Raw genomic sequence first — 14,888 nt, forward strand, 5'->3', positions numbered from 1 at the left:
ATATACATTTAACCAGCCAGCACATAGTCTGTGCACTAAATTGAGTCGAGTGCAAATCTCGTGTTTACATATATTTAACTAGCCAGCAGAGAGTCAGTGCCCTAAACAGAGGAGAGTGTAAATCTCCTGGTTATATATATTTAAACAGCCAGCACAGAGTCAGTGCCCTAAACTGAGGAGAATGTAAAACTCTTGGTTACATATATTAAACCAGCCAGCACAAAGTCTGTTACCGAAACAGAGGAGAGTGTAAATCTCCTGGTTATATACATTTAACCAGAATCATTGTCAGAATCATTGGCGACCTTTAAGCGGCATTTGGATAGGTACATGGATGGGTGCTTAATCTAGGATCGAAGTTCGGCACAACATCATGGGCCGAAGGGCCTGTTCTGTGCTGTATTGTTCTATGTTCTATGTTCTATGTTCTATATATACTTAACCAGCCAGCTCAGAGACAGTTCTCTAAACTGAGAAGAGTGTAATTCTCCTGGATATATATATTTAACAATCCAGCAAAGAGTCAGTGCCCTGAACTGAGGAGAGTGTAAATCCCCAGGTTTTATATATATATATTTAACCAGCCAGCAGAGAGTCAGCGCCCTAAACTGAGGAGAGTGTAAATCTCCTGGTTACATATATTTAACCAGCCAGCACAAAGTCTGTTACCGAAATAGTGGAGATTGTAAATGTCTTGGTGATATACATTTAACCAGCCAGTGCAGAGTCAGTGCCCTAAACTGAGGAGAGGGTAAATCTCCTGGTTATATATATTTAATCAGCAAGCACAAAGTCAGTGCCCTAAACTGAGGAGAGTGTAAATCTCCTGGTTATATATATTTAACCAGCCAGCACAGAGTTAGTGCACGAAACCGAGGAGAGTGTAAATCTCCTGGTTTTATATATATATTTAACCTCCCAGCAGGGAGTCAGCGCCCTAAACTGAGGAGAGTGTAAATCTCCTGGTTACATATATTTAACCAGCCAGCACAAAATCTGTTACCGAAACAGAGGAGAGTGTAAATCTCCTGGTTATATACATTTAACCAGAATCATTGTCAGAATCATTGGTGACCTTTAAGCGGCATTTGGATAGGTACATGGATGGGTGCTTAATCTAGGATCGAAGTTCGGCACAACATCATGGGCCGAAGGGCCTGTTCTGTGCTGTATTGTTCTATGTTCTATGTTCTATGTTCTATATATACTTAACCAGCCAGCTCAGAGACAGTTCTCTAAACTGAGAAGAGTGTAATTCTCCTGGATATATATATTTAACAATCCAGCAAAGAGTCAGTGCCCTGAACTGTGGAGAGTGTAAATCTCCAGGTTTTATATATATATATTTAACCAGCCAGCAGAGAGTCAGCGCCCTAAACTGAGGAGAGTGTAAATCTCCTGGTTACATATATTTAACCAGCCAGCACAAAGTCTGTTCCCGAAATAGTGGAGATTGTAAATGTCTTGGTGATATACATTTAACCAGCCAGTGCAGAGTCAGTGCCCTAAACTGAGGAGAGGGTAAATCTCCTGGTTATATATATTTAATCAGCAAGCACAAAGTCAGTGCCCTAAACTGAGGAGAGTGTAAATCTCCTGGTTATATATATTTAACCAGCCAGCACAAAGTCTGTTACCGAAACAGAAGAGAGTGGTAAATCTCCTGGTTATATACATTTAACCAGCCACCACATAGTCTGTGCACTAAATTGAGTTGAGTGTAAATCTCGTGGTTACATATATTTAACTAGCCAGCATAGAGTCAGTGCCCTAAACAGAGGAGAGTGTAAATCTCCTGGTTATATACATTTAACCAGCCAGAATAGATTCAGTACCCGAAACTGAGGAGATTGTAAAACTCGCAGTTATATATATTTAACCAGCCAGCACACAGTCAGTGCCCTAAACTGAGTAGAGTGTAAATCTCCTGGTTATATATATTTGACCAGCCAGCACAGACTCAGTGGCCTAAACTGAGGAGAGTATTAATCTCCTGGTTATATATATTTAACCAGCCAGCAGAGTCAGTTCCCTAAACTGAGGAGAGTGTAAATCTCCTGGAAATCTTTAATTAACTAGCCAGTTCAGAGTCAATATCCTAACTGATGAGAGTGTGAATCTTGGGTCATATATATTTAACCAGCCAGTAGAGTCAGTGCCCTATACTGAGGAGAGTGTAAATCTCCTGTTTATATATATTTAATCAGCCAGCACAAATTCAGTGCCCTAATCTGAGGACAGTGTAAATCTCCTGGTCACATATATTTAACCAGTCAGCACATAGTCAGTGTACTAAATCGAGTCGAGTGTAAATCTCGTGGTTACATATATTTAAGCAGACAGCACAGAGTCAGTGCCCTAAACTGAGAAGAGTGTAAACCTCCTGGTTATTTATAATTAACTAGCCAGTACAGAGTCAATGCCCTAAACTGAGGAGAGTGTAAATCTCCTGGTTATATATATTTAACCAGCCAGCCGAGTGTCAGTGCCCTAAACAGAGGAGAGTGTAGATTTTCTGGTCATATACATTTAACCAGCCAGCACAGAGTCAGTTACCTAAACTGTGGGGAGTGTAAAACTCCTGGTTATATATATTTAACAAGCCAACGCAGAGTCATGTGTGGGATGTCGGTAAAGCACTGTTACTTCTACAATCATAATGGTTTATTAAAATCAGTATATAATTGATTTAGCCAAGTTAATAATTCTTTATTAACACCAGTATCAGCCAAAAGCTGAATTAATGATTGCTGATGTAAGGCAAAAATAAAGACTAACACAGGAATGAAAACTATGTGGAAGAAATACAGAGTTACTTTTCATTCACTAAAATGTGCATACAGGAATGAACTGTGCCTGTAAACAATGGAAGATGTTACAGACAGACAGATAAGGTCAGAAGAACATCAAGATATGCCATGCTCAGAGTGTTTCCCTCATGTCAGCACTGAAGTGAGCCAAGTCACTTCCAAATAAGGGATAGGGGTGAGGGTCGCCCGGCTTGGAGTAGGTGGAGAAATGAACAAGGGCAGAGCGCAGCTAGGCAGGGTCAGAACACAATAAGGAATTGTGATAGGTTTGAAGGCCAATGAGGTAAATGGGGAAGTACCCAGAATTAAACTGTATAAATTGAGGAGTAATTTCTGGATTGGGGTGGCTACTTGCTACTCACCCCTTCGTGCAAGAACGTTTCAATAAAATTCGCTGCTACAGAATTTGACTCAGACTGAAATTGATTATATTGTGAGCTCTGTTTCTCACAGCATGGCAATTTATGTAAATAAGATTTCTTTTTCAAGGAATACCATAGGAGTAGCCTGTTCTTAATTATATCACCACATTACAGTTGATTGGACTTTTCTTGTAATTAAGAGCCCTTTCCCAGGAAATAAGATTGGATTAACTTGCTGGAAATCATGTCACCTTACTATATGTGATTGGTCTTTCTTGTAATTAAGGCTGAACTATTTCTTAAAGAACATATAAATAGTGTGTAATTTTCAAATGGAATTGTGCAACTTCACCACGGAACACAGAAGCTTCAATCTCTGTGTTGCTGGACAGAATCGCATCAAGGTACTTCAATTCAATAAACTCATGGCCCTTGCTTTTTGAACAGACCACAGTTGGTAATTCTTTTGAACAATCTTGAACCAAGAATCCCCTCTTGAGGGGTCTAGGTTCATAATTTTGGTGCTGTGACACGTTTTCGGCTCAGACAGATTGAGAACAGTGTAAGAGTTAAATGTCCTTCACTATTGAGCACTTTAAGAGCGTTTGGTTTTCCTCTCATTCAAGAGGTGTCTGACATGACCCGTCCCTGTTTGTTTTCCAGTCCAGCCCGAAAGGATCGGCCTGGGCAAGGGTTGGGTCTGGGGGACTTCTTAAATGTTCAAAGAAAGTGGGGAGAGATTAATTGAAGTTGAGGGTTGCCTTGGTACTGAGCAGTGGGCTTCGAAAATTGCTCAACTCTGAGGAGAGGGTTGAAATCTGAATTCCCAAGCCTTGTTAATTTTTGGGTTTTCAAATTAACTTTGATTGCGTAAACTTTTTCATTTATCTTCGGGTTCGGATCGTTTGAACTTCATTTCTTTTCGGTTTTAAAAAAACTTCGATCGTTTGAACTTCGTTAATTTTCGGGTTTTTGAAAACAAAATCGATCTCCCCCGAGCTTTGTACATTTCCAGGTTGGACAGAAATCGGATGTTTGTATTTTCAGCAGTATTTCCGGAAGATGTTGCCCTCAACAGTTTCAATACAGGCAGTTGTTAAAGAAGTTCGATATTTAAAGTGTTTAAGGAGGCAAGAGGCCCCCAGTTTTTAATGATAGGTTATTATTAATATAATAAAATATAATACTTAATGTAAGGTATCGGGTTAAAATTGTGCTGAATAAGGGAACAGGTGATGCTACTGCAAAACTTACATTGTAAAATTAGGCTGCGCATGCAAATTCTCAACAATGAGAAGCGAAAACAGGTGGAATTATCTCTGACAAATAGGACAGAGCGACCATGTAGCGGGATGTACCAGTAACAGGAGAATAGTGTGCCAGTCTCAGGAGGGATGTGGCCAACGGATGGAATTTAGTTTGGCAGGATGATCGCACGAAGACAGCAAACTATGCCAGGATAGTCACATATAAGGAATTAGATAAATAAGAGTAAGGGGCAGCAGGCTTAGAGTAAAGGGAGGAGTAAACAGAGGAGAGAGGGGAGAAGAGGAGAGTGGTGAAGATAAGGGGGGAAGGAGAGGGGGAAGGAGAGAGGGGAGAAGGAGAGAGTGGTGAAGATGAGGGGGAAGGAGAGGGAGATGGAGAGAAGGGAGAATGAGAGAGTCATGAAGGAGAGGGGGGAAGGAGAGGGGGAAGGAGAGAGGGGAAGGAGAGAGGGGAGAAGGGGGAAAGGAGAGAGAGAGGGAAAGGAAAGAGGGGAAAGAATGGGGAAGGAGAGAGAGGGAAAGGAAAGAGGGGAAGGAAGCGGGAAGGAGAGAGGGGAGAAGGAGAAGGGGGAAGGAGAGGGAGAAGGAGAGAGAGGAGAAGGAGGGTGGGAAAGGAAGGAGGAAGGAGACGGGGAGAAGGAGAGAGGGGAAGGAGAGAGGGGAGAAGGAGAGAGGGGAAGGAGAGAGGGGAGAAGGAGAGAGGGGAGAAGGAGAGAGGGAAAGGATATGGGAAGGAAAGAGGGGAGAAGGAGAGAGGGAATGGAAGAGGGAAGGAGAGAGGGAAGAAGGAAAGAGGCGAGAAGGAGAGGGGGAAGGAGAGAGAGGAGAAGGAAAGGGAAGAAGGAAGGGGAAGTAGAGGGGAAGGAGAGTGGGAAGGAGAGAAGGGAGAAGGAGAGGGGGAGAAGGAGAGAGGGGGAAGGAGAGAGGGGAGAATGAAGAGGGGAGCAGGAAGGGGAAGTAGAGAGTGGAGAAGGAGAGGGGTGAAGGAAGGAATAACGAGAGATGGGAAGGAAGGGGGAAGGCGAGAGGGGAGAAAGAGAGGGGGGAGGAGAGGGGGAAGGAGAGAGGAGAGGAGGAGGTGGGTAATGGAAGGAAGGAGGAAGGAGACAGGGGTGAAGGGGAGAGTGGAAGGTAGGGGGAAGGAGAGGGGGCAAGAAGGGGGAAGGAGACAGGGGAGAAGGAGAGGTGGGAAGGAGAGGGAGAAGGAGAGAGTGGTGAAGGAGAGGAGGGAAGGAGAGGGGGACGGAGAGAGAGCAGAAGGAGAGAGGGGAATGAAGGGGGAAGGAGAAAGGGGAGAAGGAGAGGGGGGAGGGATAGAGGGGAAGGAATGTGGAATGAGAGAGCTGAGAAGGAGAGTGGGGAGAAGGCGAGAGGGGGAGGAAGGGGGGAGCAGGAAGGCGGAAGGAGAGAGTGGAGACGGAGAGGAGGGAAGGAGAGAGGGGAGAAAGGGAGGGGGGAGGAGAGGGGGAAGGAGAGAGGGGAGAAGGAGGTGGGGAATGGAAGGAAGGAGGAAGGAGAGAGGGGAGAAGGAGAGGTGGGAAGGAGAGGGAGAAGGAGAGACTGGTGAAGGAGAGGAGGGAAGGAGAGAGGGGAGAAGGGGAGGGACGAAGGAAGGGGTTAGGAGAGAGGGGAGAAGAGGGGGAAAGGGGGATGGAGAGAGGGGGAAAGGAAGTCGAAAAGAGAGAGGGGAGAAGGAGAGAGGGGAGAATGAAGCGAGAAGGAGAGAGGGGAGAAGGCGAGAGTGGGGAAGGGGGAAAGGAGTGAGGGGAGAAGGAGAGATGGGGAAAGGAGAAGGGTGAAGTAGACAGGGGGAAAGAGAGAGGGGAGAAGGAGGGGTGGAAGGAAGGGGGAAGAATAGAGGGGAGAATGAGGGGGGATGGAAGGGGGAAGGAGAGTGAGAAGGAGGGAGGGGGAAGGAGAGGGGTGAAGGAGCGGGGGAAGGAGAGAGGGGAGAAGGAGAGAGGGGAAGGAGAGAGGAGAGAAAGAGAGGGGAAAGGAGAGGGGGACAGATAAAGGGGGGAAGGAGAGAGGCGAGATGGAGAGGGGGGAAGGAAGGGGGGAAAGGGGAAAGGGGAGGGGAGATGGAGAGAGGGGAGAAGGAGAGAGGAAGAAGGCGGGAGGGGCAAGGAGAGAGGGGAATGGAGAGAGGGGAGAAGGAGATAGGGGAGAAGGAGAGATGGGAAGAGAGAGGGGAGAAGGAGAGGGGGAAGGTGAGAGGGGAATGTAGGGAGGGGAGAAGGAGAAAGGGGATGAAACGGGGAAGGAAAGAGGGGGAAGGAGAGGGGGGAAGGAAGGGGGTAGGAGAGAGGGGAAGGAAAGGGGAAGGAGAGAGGGGAGAAGGAGAGTGGGGAGAAACAGACCGTGGAAGTAATGGGGGAAGGAGAGAGGGGAGAAAGAGAGAAGGGGGAAGGAGAGAGGGGAGAAGGAGAGAGGAGAGAGGGGGGAAGGAGAGAGGGGAGAAGGAAGAGCGGGGAAGGAGAGAGGGGAGAAGGAAGGGGGAAGGAGAGAGGGGAGAATGAGAGAGGGGAGAAGAAGAGAGGAAGAAGGCAGGAGGGGCAAGGAGAGGGGAGAAGGAGATAGGGGAGAAGGAGAGAGGGGAGGAGAGAGGGGAGAAGGAGAGAGTAGGAGAGAGGGGAGAAGGAGAGAGGAGGAAGGAGGGAGAGGAGAAGGAGAGGGGGAAGGAGAGAGGGGAAAGAAGGGGAAGCAGAATGGGGAGAAGGAGAGGGGGGAAGGAGAGACTGCTGAAGGTGAGGGAGGAAGGAGAGAGGGGAGAGGAGAGAGGGGAGAAAGAGAGGGGGGAAGGAGAGAGTGACGGATAGAGGGGGAAGGGGGGATGGAGTGAGGGGAGAAGGAGAGATGGGGAGAAGGAGAGGGGGGAAGGAAGGGGGAAGGAGACAGGGGAGAAGGAGAGAGGGGAACAAAAGGAGAAGGAAAGGGGGGAAGAAAAGAGTGCTGAAGGCGAGGGAGGAAGATGGGAAGGATTGAGGGGAGAAGGAGAGATGGGGAATGGAGAGAGGGAGGAAGGAGTGAGGGGGAAGGAGAGAGTGGGGAAGGATAGAGGGGGATGGGGGAGGTGGAAAGTAGAGAAGGGAGAGGGAGAGACGGGAAGGAGAGAGGGAGAAGGAGTGTGCGGAGAAGGAGAGGGGGGAGGAGAGAGGGGAGAAAGAGAGGGGGGAAGGAGAGAGTGACGGAGAGAGGGATAGGGGGGATGGAGTGAGGGGAGAAGGAGAGATGGGGAATGGAGAGAGGGAGGAAGGGGTGAGGGGGAAGGAGAGAGTGGGGAAGGGTAGAGGGGGAAGGAGAGAGGGGAGACGGAGAAGGGGGAAGGAGAGAGGGAGAAGGAGAGACGGAGAAGTAAAGAAGGAAGAAGGAGAGAGGGGAGAAGGAGAGGGGGGAAGGAAGGGGGAAGGAGACAGGGGAGAAGGAGAGAGGGGAACAAAAGGAGAAGGAGAGGGGGCAAGAAAAGAGTGCTGAAGGCGAGTTAGGAAGAGGGGAAGGATGGAGGGAGAAGGAGAGATGGGGAATAGAGAGAGGGAGGAAGGAGTGAGGGGGAAAGAGAGAGTGGGGAAGGATAGAGGGGGATGGGGGAGGTGGAAAGTAGAGAGGGGAGATGGAGAGACGGGAAGGAGAGAGGGAGAAGGAGTGTGCGGAGAAGGAGAGGGGGGAGGAGAGTGGGAGAAGAGGGGTAAGTGGAGGAAGGAAATGGGCGACGGACAGGGGAAGCAGAGAGGGGAGAAGGTGAGAGGGGAAGGAAGGGAGAAGGAGAGAGTGGAGAAGGAGAGAGAGGAAGGAGGGGGGAGGAGAGAGGGGAGACGGAGTGGGGGAAGGAATGGGGAAGGAGAGGGGAGAAGGAGAGAGGGGAAGGAAGGTGGATGGAGAAAAGGGAGAAGGAGAGAGGGAAGGGAAGAGGGAAGGAGAGAGGGGAGAAGGAAAGAGGCGAGAAGGAGAGGTGGGTAGGAGAGGGGGAAGGAGAGAGGGGATAAGGTGAGTGGAGAGAAAGACGGGGGGAAGGAGATGGTGACGGATAGAGGGGGGAAGGAGAGAGTGGGGAAGGAGGGGGGAACGAGAGAGGGGGAAGGGGGGAAGGAGTGAGGGGAGAAGGAGAGAAGGGGAAAACAGAGAGGGAGGAAGGAGAGACGGGGAAGTAGAGAGTTGGGAAGGATACAGGGAGGAGAGGGGAGAAGGAGAGAGGGGAACGAAGGGGGAAAGAGAGAGCGGAGAGGAAGGTGAAAGGAGAGGGGAAGGAAGCGGGAAGGAGATAGGGGTGAAGGAGAGATGGGGAATGGAGAGAGGGAGGAAAGAGAGAGTGGGGAAGGAGAGGGGGGAAGGAGAGAGGGGAAGGAAGGGGAGGAGAGAGGGGAGAAGGAGAGCTGGGGAATGGAGAGAGGGAGGATGGAGTGAGGGGGAAGGAAAGAGTGGGGAAGGATTGAGGGGGAAGGAGAGAGGGGAGACAGAGAGGGGGAAGGAGGGGGGAAGGAGAGAGGGAAAAGGAAAGAGGGAAGAAGGAGAGAGGTGAGGAGAGGGGGAGAAGGAGAGAGGGGAGGAGAGAGGGGAGAAGGAGAGGGGGGAAGGAGAGAGGGGAGAAGGAGAGGGGGAAAGGAAGGGGGAAGGAGACAGGGGAGAAGGAGAGAGGGGAACAAAAGGAGAAGGAGAGGGGGAAGGAGAGAGGGGGAAGGAAAGAGTGCTGAAGGCGAGGGAGGAAGGAGGGGGGAAGGAGGGAGGGGAGAAGGAGAGATGGGGAATGGAGAGAGGGAGGAAGGAGTGAGGGGAGGAGAGGGGAGAAGGAGAGAGGGGTAGAGAGAGTGGAGAAGGAGAGAGGGGAGAAGGAGAGAGGGGAGGAGAGGGGGAGAAGGAGAGGGCGAAGGAGAGAGGGGGAAGTAGGGAGGGGAGAAGGAGAAAGGGGAAGAACCGGAGAAGGAAGAGGGGGGAAGGAGAGGGGGGAAGGAAGGAGGTAGGAGAGAGGGGAAGGAAAGGGGAAGTAGAGAGGGGAGAAGGAGAGGGGGGAGAAGAGGGGAAAGGGGATGGAGAGAGGGGGGAAGGAAGGCGAAAGGAGAGACGGGAGAAGGAGAGGGGGGAGAATGAAGCGAGAAGGAGAGAGGGGAGAAGGAGATGGGGAGGAGAGAGTGGGGAAGGGGGAAGGAGTGAGGGGAGAAGGAGAGATGCGTAAAGGAGAGGGGGAAGTAGACAGGGGGAAAGAGAGAGGGGAGAAGGAGGGGTGAAAGGAAAAGGAAAGAGAGAGGGAAGAAGGAATGAGGGGAAGGAAGGGGGAAGGAGAGAGGGAGAAGGACGGAGGGGGAAGGAGAGCGGAAAGGAGAGATGGGAGAAGGAGAGATGGGAGAAGGAGAGATGGGAGAAGGAGAGAGGGGAGAAAGAGAGAGGGGAGAAGGAGAGATGGGAGAAGGAGAGATGGGAGAAAGAGAGAGGGGAGAAGGAGAGGGGGAAGGAGAGAGGGGGAAGGAGAGGGGGAAGGAGAGGGGAAAGGAGAGATGGTAGAAGGAGAGAAGGGCTAAGGAGAGGGTGTGGAGTGGGGGAAGGTGAGAGGGAAGAAGGAGGGGTGGAAGGAAGGGGGAAGGAGAGGGGTGAAGGAGCGAGGGGAGGAGGGAGGGGAAAAGGAGAGAGGGGAAGGAGAGAGTGGAGAAGGAGAGAGGGGAGAAGGAGAGAGGGGAAGTAATGGGGTAGGAGAGAGTGGTGATGGAGAGGAGGGAAGGAAGGAGTAAGGAGAGATGGGAGGAAGATAGAGGAGAAGGAGAGTGGGGAAGGAGAGAGGGGATAAGGAGGTGGGAAGGCAGGGGGAAGGAGACAGGAGAGAAGGAGAGATGGGAACGAAGGGAGAAGGAGAGAGGGGAGAAGGAGAGAGGGGAGAAAGACAGGGGGGAAAGGAGAGGGGGAAGGAGACAGGGGAGAGGAGAGAGGGGAAGGGGAGAGGGGACAAGGAGAGAGGGGAGAAAGAGAGGGGGGAAGGAGAGGGTGACGGATAGAGGGGGGAAGGAGAGAGTGGGGACGGAGGGAGAAACGAGAAAGGGGGAAGGGGGAAGGACTGAGGGGAGAAGGAGTGATGGGGAAAGGAGAGAGGGGCAAGTAGAGAGAGGAGAAGGATACAGGGAGAAGGAGAGAAGGGAGAAGGAGAGAGGGGAAGGAAGGGGGAAGGAGAGAGGGGAGTGGCGCGGGAAGGAATGTGGAATGAGAGAGTGGAGAATGAATAGCGGGGAAGGAGAGAGGGGAGAAGGAAGGGAGAAGGAGAGACGGGAGAAGGACAGAGGGTGAAGGAGGGAGAGGAGAAGGAGAGGGGGAAGGAGGGAGGGGAGAAGGAGGGGGAAGGAGATAGGGGAGAAGGAGAGGGCGGAGAAGGAGAGCGCGGAGAAAGAGAGAGGGTGGAAGGAGCGAAGGGGGAAGGAGAGAGGGGAAGAGAGGGGGAAGAGAGAGGGGAGAAGGAGAGAGGGAAGGAGAGAGGGGAGAAGGAGAGCGGGGAGAAGGAGATGGGGGAGGAGAGGGGGAATGAGAGAGGGGAGAAGGATGGGGGAAGGAGAGAGGGGAGAAGGAGAGGGGAGGTGGAAGGGGAAAGGAGAGGGGAATGATGGGGGAAGGAGAGAGGGCTGAGGAGAGAGTGGTGAAGGAGAGGGGCAGGAGAGGGGGGACAGGAGAGAGGGCTGAAGGAGAGAGTGGTGAAGGAGAGGGGGAAGGAGAGGTGAGAAGGAGAGAGGGGAGAAGGAGAGGGGGTAAAGGGAGAAGGAGAGAGAGGAGAAGCAGGGTGGGAAAGGAAGGAGGAAGGAGACAGTGGAGAAGGAGAGGGGGGAAGGAAGGGAGAAGGAGAGAGTGGTGAAATAGACGGGGGGAAGGGGAGGGGGAAGGAGAGAGGGGGAAGACGAGAGGGGAGAAGAAGGTAGTGGTGAAGTAGAGGGGGTAAGGTGAGGGGGAAGGAGAGGGGGGGAATGAGACAGCGAAAGGAAATGGGAAGGAAACAGGAGAGAAGGAGAGAGGGAATGAAAGAGTGAAGGAGAGAGGGAGAAGGAAAGGTGAGAAGGAGAGGGGGGAAGGAAGGGGAAGGAGGGGAAAGCAGAGTGGGAAGGAGAGACGGGGAAGGAGAGAGGGAAGAAGGAGAGAGGGGAAGGAAGGGTGGGAGGAGAGAGGGGAGAAGGAGAGGGGTGGCCCAAGAGGGAAGTAGAGAGTGGAGAAGGAGAGGGGGGAAGGAAGAAATAACGAGAGATGGGAAGGAAGGGTGTAGGAGAGAGGGGAGGAAGAGAGGGGGGAAGGAGAGGGTGAAGGACAGAGGGGAGAAGGAGGTGGGGAATGGAAGGAAGGTGGAAGGAGACAGGGGTGAAGTGGAGAGTGGAAGGAAGGGGGAAGGAGAGAGGGGAAAGAAGGGGGAAGGAGAATGGGGAGAAGGAGAGAGGAGAAGGAGAGGGGAAGGAGAGAGGGGAGAAGGAGAGAGAGGTGAAGGAGAGGAGGGAAGCAGAGGGGGAAGGAGAGAGGGGAGAAGGAGAGAAGGGAGAATGAGAGAGCGGGGATGGAGAGAGTGGGAAGGAGAGAGGGGAGAAGGAGATGGGGCAAGGAGAGGAGGAAGGAGAGAGTGGTGAAGGTGAAAGGGGAAGGAGAGGGGGAAGGGGGGGAGAAGAGAGGGGCGAAGTAGAGAGTGGTGAAGGAGAGGGGGAGAGAGGGGAGAAGGGGAAGTAGGGAGTGGAGAATGAGAAAGGAGAAGAACCAGAGAAGGAAGAGGGGGGAAGGAGAGGGGGAAAGGAAGGGGGTAGGAGAGAGGGGAGAAGAAGAAGGGGGAGAAACAGAGCGTGGACGGAAGGGGGAAGGAGAGAGGGGAGAAGGAGAGGGGGAGAAGGAGAGAGGGGAGAAGGAGAGAGAGGCTGGAAGGAGAGGCGGAGAAAGAGAGCGGGGAAGGAGAGAGGGGGAAGGAAGGGGGAAGGAGAGAGGAGAGAAGGAGAGAGGGGGAAGCATGGAGGGGAAAAGGAGAAAGGGGATGACACGGGGAAGGAAAGAAGGGGGAAGGAGAGGGGGGAAGGAAGGGTGTAGGCGAGAGGGGAAGGAAGGGGGAAGGAGAGAGGGGAGTGGGGGGAGACGCAATGTGGAATGACAGAGTGGAGAAGGAGAGTGGGGAGAAGGAGAGAGGGAAAACAAGGGGGGAGGAGACAGTGGTGTCAGACAGGAGGGAAGGAACGAGTAAGGAGAGATGGGAGGGAGAGAGAGGAGAAGGAGGAGAGGCGGGAAGGAGAGAGGGGAGAAGGAGGGGGGAAGGAAGGGGGAAGGAGACAGGGGAGAAGGAGAGATGGGAACGAAGGGAGAAGGAGACAGGCCAGAAGGAGAGGGGGAAGGATGGAGGGGAAGGGGAGAGTGGACAATGAGAGAAGGAAGAAAGAGAGGGGGGAAGGAGAGGGTGACGGATAGAGGGGGGAAGGAGAGAGTGGGGAAGGAGGGGGAAACGAGAGAGGGGGAAGGGGGGAAGTAGTGAGGGAGAAGGAGAGATGGGGAAAGGAGAGAGGGGAAGTAGAGAGTGGGGAAGGATACAGGGAGAAGGAGAGAGGGGAGAAGGAGAGAGGGGAACGAAGGGGAAAGGAGAGAGGGGTGAAGGAGAGAGTGGTGAAGGAGAGGGGGAAGGAGAGGTGAGAAGGAGAGAGGGGAGAAGGAGAGGGCGTAAAGGGAGAAGGAGAGAGAGGAGAAGCAGGGTGGGAAAGGAAGGAGGAAGGAGACAGTGGAGAAGGAGAGGGGGGAAGGAAGGGAGAAGGAGACAGTGGTGAAATAGACGGGGGGAATGGGAGGGGGAAGGAGAGAGGGGGGAAGACGAGAGGGGAGAAGAAGATAGTGGTGAAGAAGAGGGGGTAAGGTGAGGGGGAAGGAGAGAGGGGGGAATGAGACAGCGAAAGGAAATGGGAAGGAAACAGGAGAGAAGGAGAGAGGGAATGAAAGAGTGAAGGAGAGAGGGAGAAGGAAAGGTGAGAAGGAGAGGGGGGAAGGAAGGGGAAGGAGGGGAAAGCAGAGTGGGAAGGAGAGACGGGGAAGGAGAGAGGGAAGAAGGAGAGAGGGGAAGGAAGGGTGGGAGGAGAGAGGGGAGAAGGAGAGGGGTGGCCCAAGAGGGAAGTAGAGAGTGGAGAAGGAGAGGGGGGAAGGAAGAAATAACGAGAGATGGGAAGGAAGGGTGTAGGTGAGAGGGGAGAATGAGAGGGGGGAAGGAGAGGGTGAAGGACAGAGGGGAGAAGGAGGTGGGGAATGGAAGGAAGGTGGAAGGAGACAGGGGTGAAGTGGAGAGTGGAAGGAAGGGGGAAGGAGAGAGGGGAAAGAAGGGGGAAGGAGAATGGGGAGAAGGAGAGAGGAGAAGGAGAGGGGAAGGAGAGAGGGGAGAAGGAGAGAGAGGTGAAGGAGAGGAGGGAAGCAGAGGGGGAAGGAGAGAGGGGAGAAGGAGAGAAGGGAGAATGAGAGAGCGGGGATGGAGAGAGTGTGAAGGAGAGAGGGGAGAAGGAGATGGGGCAAGGAGAGGAGGAAGGAGAGAGTGGTGAAGGTGAAAGGGGAAGGAGAGGGGGAAGGGGGGGAGAAGAGAGGGGCGAAGTAGAGAGTGGTGAAGGAGAGGGGGAGAGAGGGGAGAAGGGGAAGTAGGGAGTGGAGAATGAGAAAGGAGAAGAACCAGAGAAGGAAGAGGGGGGAAGGAGAGGGGGAAAGGAAGGGGGTAGGAGAGGGGGGAGAAGGAGAGAGGGGAGAAGGAGAGAGGGGAGAAGGAGAGAGAGGCTGGAAGGAGAGGCGGAGAAAGAGAGCGGGGAAGGAGAGAGGGGGAAGGAAGGGGGAAGGAGAGAGGAGAGAAGGAGAGAGGGGGCAGCATGGAGGGGAAAAGGAGAAAGGGGATGACACGGGGAAGGAAAGAAGGGGGAAGGAGAGGGGGGAAGGAAGGGTGTAGGCAAGAGGGGAAGGAAGGGGGAAGGAGAGAGGGGAGTGGGGGGAGACGCAATGTGGAATGACAGAGTGGAGAAGGAGAGTGGGGAGAAGGAGAGAGGGAAAACAAGGGGGGAGGAGACAGTGGTGTCAGACAGGGGGGAAGGAACGAGTAAGGAGAGATGGGAGGGAGAGGGAGGAGAAGGAGGAGAGGCGGGAAGGAGAGAGGGGAGAAGGAGGGGGGAAGGAAGGGGGAAGGAGACAGGGGAGAAGGAGAGATGGGAACGAAGGGAGAAGGAGACAGGCCAGAAGGAGAGGGGGAAGGATGGAGGGGAAGGGGAGAGGGGACAATGAGAGAAGGAAGAAAGAGAGGGGGGAAGGAGAGGGTGACGGATAGAGGGGGGAAGGAGAGAGTGGGGAAGGAGGGGGAAACGAGAGAGGGGGAAGGGGGGAAGTAGTGAGGGAGAAGGAGAGATGGGGAAAGGAGAGAGGGGAAGTAGAGAGTGGGGAAGGATACAGGGAGAAGGAGAGAGGGAAGAAGGAGAGAGGGGAACGAAGGGGAAAGGAGAGGGGAAGGAAGCGGG

This window comes from Chiloscyllium punctatum, chromosome 24 (genome assembly GCF_047496795.1).
Source record: "Chiloscyllium punctatum isolate Juve2018m chromosome 24, sChiPun1.3, whole genome shotgun sequence".
In the NCBI taxonomy this organism is placed as follows: Eukaryota; Metazoa; Chordata; class Chondrichthyes; order Orectolobiformes; family Hemiscylliidae; genus Chiloscyllium; species Chiloscyllium punctatum.